Source organism: Ascaphus truei, unplaced genomic scaffold (assembly GCF_040206685.1).
Source record: "Ascaphus truei isolate aAscTru1 unplaced genomic scaffold, aAscTru1.hap1 HAP1_SCAFFOLD_430, whole genome shotgun sequence".
NCBI lineage: Eukaryota > Metazoa > Chordata > Amphibia > Anura > Ascaphidae > Ascaphus > Ascaphus truei.
In genome coordinates, this window is record NW_027456761.1 from 338,681 (window position 1) to 344,733 (window position 6,053).

Below are 6,053 nucleotides of genomic sequence, written 5' to 3' on the forward strand. Positions count from 1 at the left end.
GGGAGCGAGACGGGTACGGGGGAGCGAGACGGGTACGGGGGAGCGAGACGGGTACGGGGGAGCGAGACGGGTACAGGGGAGCGAGACGGGTACAGGGGAGCGAGACGGGTACAGGGGAGCGAGACGGCACGAGACGGGTACAGGGGAGCGAGACGGCGCGAGACGGGTACAGGGGAGCGAGACGGGTACAGGGGAGCGAGACGGGTACAGGGGTGCGAGACGGCGCGAGACGGGTACAGGGGAGCGAGACGGTGCGAGACGGGTACAGGGGAGCGAGACCGTGCGAGACGGGTACAGGGGAGCGAGACCGCGCGAGACGGGTACAGGGGAGCGAGACCGCGCGAGACGGGCACAGGGGAGGCGAGACGGGCACAGGGGAGGCGAGACGGGCACAGGGGAGGCGAGACGGGCACAGGGGAGGCGAGACGGGCACACTGGGAGAGAGACGGGTACAGGGGAGGCGAGACGGGCACAGGGGAGGCGAGACGGGCACAGGGGAGGCGAGACGGGCACAGGGGAGGCGAGACGGGCACAGGGGAGGCGAGACGGGCACAGGGGAGGCGAGACGGGCACAGGGGAGGCGAGACGGGCACAGGGGAGGCGAGACGGGCACAGGGGAGGCGAGACGGGCACAGGGGAGGCGAGACGGGCACAGGGGAGGCGAGACGGGCACACTGGGAGACGAGACGGGCACACTGGGAGACGAGACGGGTACAGGGGAGGCGAGACGGGCACACTGGGAGACGAGACGGGCACACTGGGAGAGAGACGGGTACAGGGGAGGCGAGACGGGTACACTGGGAGAGAGAGGGGAGAAATAAAGTGTCCGGCTTGAACGTGTCCCGCGCCGGCGCTCTCTTTTCAGGGTACCGCTCTCGCTCGGCATTTAAGCTGATTCAGCTGAACCGGAAGTTTCAGTTCCTGCAGAGGTCTCGCGCTCTCGTGGATCTCTGCGCCGCGCCGGGGGGCTGGTGAGTGCGCCGCGCCGGGGGGCTGGTGAGTGCGCCGCGCCGGGGGGCTGGTGAGTGCGCCGCGCCGGGGGGCTGGTGAGTGCGCCGCGCCGGGGGGCTGGTGAGTGCGCTGCGCCGGGGGGCTGGTGAGTGCGCCGCGCCGGGGGGCTGGTGAGTGCGCCGCGCCGGGGGGCTGGTGAGTGCGCCGCGCCGGGAGGCTGGTGAGTGTCTGCGCCGGGGGGCTGGTGAGTGTCTGCGCCGCGCCGGGGGGCTGGTGAGTGTCTGCGCTGCGCCGGGGGGCTGGTGAGTGTCTGTGCCGGGGGGCTGGTGAGTGCGCCGCGCCGGGGGGCTGGTGAGTGCGCCGCGCCGGGGGGCTGGTGAGTGCGCCGCGCCGGGGGGCTGGTGAGTGTCTGCGCCGGGGGGCTGGTGAGTGTCTGCGCCGGGGGGCTGGTGAGTGTCTGCGCCGGGGGGCTGGTGAGTGTCTGCGCCGGGGGGCTGGTGAGTGTCTGCGCCGGGGGGCTGGTGAGTGTCTGCGCCGGGGGGCTGGTGAGTGTCTGCGCCGGGGGGCTGGTGAGTGTCTGCGCCGGGGGGCTGGTGAGTGTCTGCGCCGGGGGGCTGGTGAGTGTCTGCGCCGGGGGGCTGGTGAGTGTCTGCGCCGGGGGGCTGGTGAGTGTCTGCGCCGGGGGGCTGGTGAGTGTCTGCGCCGGGGGGCTGGTGAGTGTCTGCGCCGGGGGGCTGGTGAGTGTCTGCGCCGGGGGGCTGGTGAGTGTCTGCGCCGGGGGGCTGGTGAGTGTCTGCGCCGGGGGGCTGGTGAGTGTCTGCGCCGGGGGGCTGGTGAGTGTCTGCGCCGGGGGGCTGGTGAGTGTCTGCGCCGGGGGGCTGGTGAGTGTCTGCGCCGGGGGGCTGGTGAGTGTCTGCGCCGGGGGGCTGGTGAGTGTCTGCGCCGGGGGGCTGGTGAGTGTCTGCGCCGGGCCGTGGGGCTGGTGAGTGTCTGCGCCGGGCCGCTGGTGAGTGTCTGCGCCGGGCCGCTGGTGAGTGTCTGCGCCGGGCCGGGGGGCTGGTGAGTGTCTGCGCCGGGCCGGGGGGCTGGTGAGTGTCTGCGCCGGGCCGGGGGGCTGGTGAGTGTCTGCGCCGGGCCGGGGGGCTGGTGAGTGTCTGCGCCGGGCCGGGGGGCTGGTGAGTGTCTGCGCCGGGCCGGGGGGCTGGTGAGTGTCTGCGCCGGGCCGGGGGGCTGGTGAGTGTCTGCGCCGGGCCGGGGGGCTGGTGAGTGTCTGCGCCGGGCCGGGGGGCTGGTGAGTGTCTGCGCCGCGCCGGGGGGCTGGTGAGTGTCTGCGCCGCGCCGGGGGGCTGGTGAGTGCGCCGCGCCGGGGGGCTGGTGAGTGTCTGCGCCGGGGGGCTGGTGAGTGTCTGCGCCGGGGGGCTGGTGAGTGTCTGCGCCGGGGGGCTGGTGAGTGTCTGCGCCGGGGGGCTGGTGAGTGTCTGCGCCGGGGGGCTGGTGAGTGTCTGCGCCGGGGGGCTGGTGAGTGTCTGCGCCGGGGGGCTGGTGAGTGTCTGCGCCGGGGGGCTGGTGAGTGTCTGCGCCGGGGGGCTGGTGAGTGTCTGCGCCGGGGGGCTGGTGAGTGTCTGCGCCGGGGGGCTGGTGAGTGTCTGCGCCGGGGGGCTGGTGAGTGTCTGCGCCGGGGGGCTGGTGAGTGTCTGCGCCGGGGGGCTGGTGAGTGTCTGCGCCGGGGGGCTGGTGAGTGTCTGCGCCGGGGGGCTGGTGAGTGTCTGCGCCGGGCCGGGGGGCTGGTGAGTGCGCCGTGCCGGGGGGGCTGGTGAGTGTCTGCGCCGGGGGGCTGGTGAGTGTCTGGTGAGTGCGCCGCGCCGGGTGCTGGTGAGTGTCTGCGCCGGGGGGCTGGTGAGTGTCTGCGCCGGGGGGCTGGTGAGTGTCTGCGCCGGGGGGCTGGTGAGTGTCTGCGCCGGGGGGCTGGTGAGTGTCTGCGCCGGGGGGCTGGTGAGTGTCTGCGCCGGGGGGCTGGTGAGTGCGCCGTGCCGGGGGGCTGGTGAGTGTCTGCGCCGGGGGGCTGGTGAGTGTCTGCGCCGGGGGGCTGGTGAGTGTCTGCGCCGGGGGGGCTGGTGAGTGTCTGCGCCGGGGGGCTGGTGAGTGTCTGCGCCGGGGGGCTGGTGAGTGTCTGCGCCGGGGGGCTGGTGAGTGTCTGCGCCGGGGGGCTGGTGAGTGCGCCGTGCCGGGGGGCTGGTGAGTGTCTGTGCCGGGGGGCTGGTGAGTGTCTGCGCCGGGGTGCTGGTGAGTGTCTGCGCCGGGGGGCTGGTGAGTGTCTGCGCCGGGGGGCTGGTGAGTGTCTGCGCCGGGGGGGCTGGTGAGTGTCTGCGCCGGGGGGCTGGTGAGTGTCTGCGCCGGGGGGCTGGTGAGTGCGCCGTGCCGGGGGGCTGGTGAGTGTCTGCGCCGGGGGGCTGGTGAGTGTCTGTGCCGGGGGGCTGGTGAGTGTCTGCGCCGGGGGGCTGGTGAGTGCGCCGTGCCGGGGGGCTGGTGAGTGTCTGCGCCGGGGGGCTGGTGAGTGTCTGCGCCGGGGGGCTGGTGAGTGTCTGCGCCGGGGGGGCTGGTGAGTGTCTGCGCCGGGGGGCTGGTGAGTGTCTGCGCCGGGGGGCTGGTGAGTGCGCCGTGCCGGGGGGCTGGTGAGTGTCTGTGCCGGGGGGCTGGTGAGTGTCTGCGCCGGGGGGCTGGTGAGTGTCTGCGCCGGGGGGCTGGTGAGTGTCTGCGCCGGGGGGCTGGTGAGTGTCTGCGCCGGGGGGCTGGTGAGTGTCTGCGCCGGGGGGCTGGTGAGTGTCTGCGCCGGGGGGCTGGTGAGTGTCTGCGCCGGGGGGCTGGTGAGTGTCTGCGCCGGGGGGCTGGTGAGTGTCTGCGCCGGGGGGCTGGTGAGTGTCTGCGCCGGGGGGCTGGTGAGTGTCTGCGCCGGGGGGCTGGTGAGTGTCTGCGCCGGGGGGCTGGTGAGTGTCTGCGCCGGGGGGCTGGTGAGTGTCTGCGCCGGGCCGGGGGGCTGGTGAGTGTCTGCGCCGGGCCGGGGGGCTGGTGAGTGTCTGCGCCGGGCCGGGGGGCTGGTGAGTGTCTGCGCCGGGCCGGGGGGCTGGTGAGTGTCTGCGCCGGGGGGCTGGTGAGTGTCTGCGCCGGGGGGCTGGTGAGTGTCTGCGCCGGGGGGCTGGTGAGTGTCTGCGCCGGGGGGCTGGTGAGTGTCTGCGCCGGGGGGCTGGTGAGTGTCTGCGCCGGGGGGCTGGTGAGTGTCTGCGCCGGGGGGCTGGTGAGTGTCTGCGCCGGGGGGCTGGTGAGTGTCTGCGCCGGGGGGCTGGTGAGTGTCTGCGCCGGGGGGCTGGTGAGTGTCTGCGCCGGGGGGCTGGTGAGTGTCTGCGCCGGGCCGGGGGGCTGGTGAGTGTCTGCGCCGGGCCGGGGGGCTGGTGAGTGTCTGCGCCGGGCCGGGGGGCTGGTGAGTGTCTGCGCCGGGGGGCTGGTGAGTGTCTGCGCCGGGGGGCTGGTGAGTGTCTGCGCCGGGGGGCTGGTGAGTGTCTGCGCCGGGGGGCTGGTGAGTGTCTGCGCCGGGGGGCTGGTGAGCGTCTGCGCCGGGGGGCTGGTGAGCGTCTGCGCCGGGGGGCTGGTGAGCGTCTGCGCCGGGGGGCTGGTGAGCGTCTGCGCCGGGGGGCTGGTGAGCGTCTGCGCCGGGGGGCTGGTGAGCGTCCGCGCCGGGGGGCTGGTGAGTGTCTGCGCCGGGCCGGGGGGCTGGTGAGTGTCTGCGCCGGGCCGGGGGGCTGGTGAGTGTCTGCGCCGGGGGGCTGGTGAGTGTCTGCGCCGGGCCGGGGGGCTGGTGAGTGTCTGCGCCGGGGGGCTGGTGAGTGTCTGCGCCGGGCCGGGGGGCTGGTGAGTGTCTGCGCCGGGCCGGGGGGCTGGTGAGTGTCTGCGCCGGGGGGCTGGTGAGTGTCTGCGCCGGGGGGCTGGTGAGTGTCTGCGCCGGGGGGCTGGTGAGTGTCTGCGCCGGGGGGCTGGTGAGTGTCTGCGCCGGGCCGGGGGGCTGGTGAGTGTCTGCGCCGGGGGGCTGGTGAGTGTCTGCGCCGGGCCGGGGGGCTGGTGAGTGTCTGCGCCGGGCCGGGGGGCTGGTGAGTGTCTGCGCCGGGGGGCTGGTGAGTGTCTGCGCCAGGCCGGGGGGCTGGTGAGTGTCTGCGCCGGGCCGGGGGGCTGGTGAGTGTCTGCGCCGGGGGGCTCACTCGTTCTCTCTCTATTTCAGGCTCCAGGTTGCTGTGAACTTTATGCCGGTCTCAAGTCTGATTATAGGTGAGGGGGGAAGGGGGGGCTGAGGGGAGGGGGGGGAAGGGGGGGCTGAGGGGAGGGGGGGGGAAGGGGGGGCTGAGGGGAGTGACGGGGGAAGGGGGGGCTGAGGGGAGTGACGGGGGAAGGGGGGGCTGAGGGGAGTGACGGGGGAAGGGGGGGCTGAGGGGAGTGACGGGGGAAGGGGGGGCTGAGGGGAGTGACGGGGGAAGGGGGGGCTGAGGGGAGTGACGGGGGAAGGGGGGGCTGAGGGGAGTGACGGGGGAAGGGGGGGCTGAGGGGAGTGACGGGGGAAGGGGGGGGCTGAGGGGAGTGACGGGGAAAGGGGGGCTGAGGGGAGTGACGGGGGAAGGGAGGCTGAGGGGACTGACGGGGGAAGGGGGGGCTGAGGGGAGTGACGGGGGAAGGGGGGGCTGAGGGGAGTGACGGGGGAAGGGGGGGCTGAGGGGAGTGACGGGGGAAGGGGGGGCTGAGGGGAGTGACGGGGGAAGGGGGGGCTGAGGGGAGTGACGGGGGAAGGGGGGGCTGAGGGGAGTGACGGGGGAAGGGGGGGCTGAGGGGAGTGACGGGGGAAGGGGGGCTGAGGGGAGTGACGGGGGAAGGGGGGGCTGAGGGGAGTGACGGGGGAAGGGGGGGCTGAGGGGAGTGACGGGGGAAGGGGGGGCTGAGGGGAGTGACGGGGGAAGGGGGGGCTGAGGGGAGTGACGGGGGAAGGGGGGGCTGAGGGGAGTGACGGGGGAAGGGGGGGCTGAGGGGAGTGACGGGGGAAGGGGGGGCTGAGGGGAGTGACGGGG

General features: G+C 75.0%; 1 long non-coding RNA gene across 1 annotated transcript in view; it reads left to right on the plus strand.

The window, feature by feature from the left end:
* The window catches only part of LOC142484027 (uncharacterized), a 12,055-nt gene extending 6,780 nt beyond the window's left edge, over positions 1-5,275 (plus strand). The window contains exons 4-5 of the long non-coding RNA XR_012797536.1: positions 866-971; positions 5,219-5,275. This is a non-coding gene — a long non-coding RNA (uncharacterized LOC142484027). The remainder of the gene's footprint in view (positions 1-865; positions 972-5,218) is intronic.
* Positions 5,276-6,053: the final 778 nt, after the last annotated feature.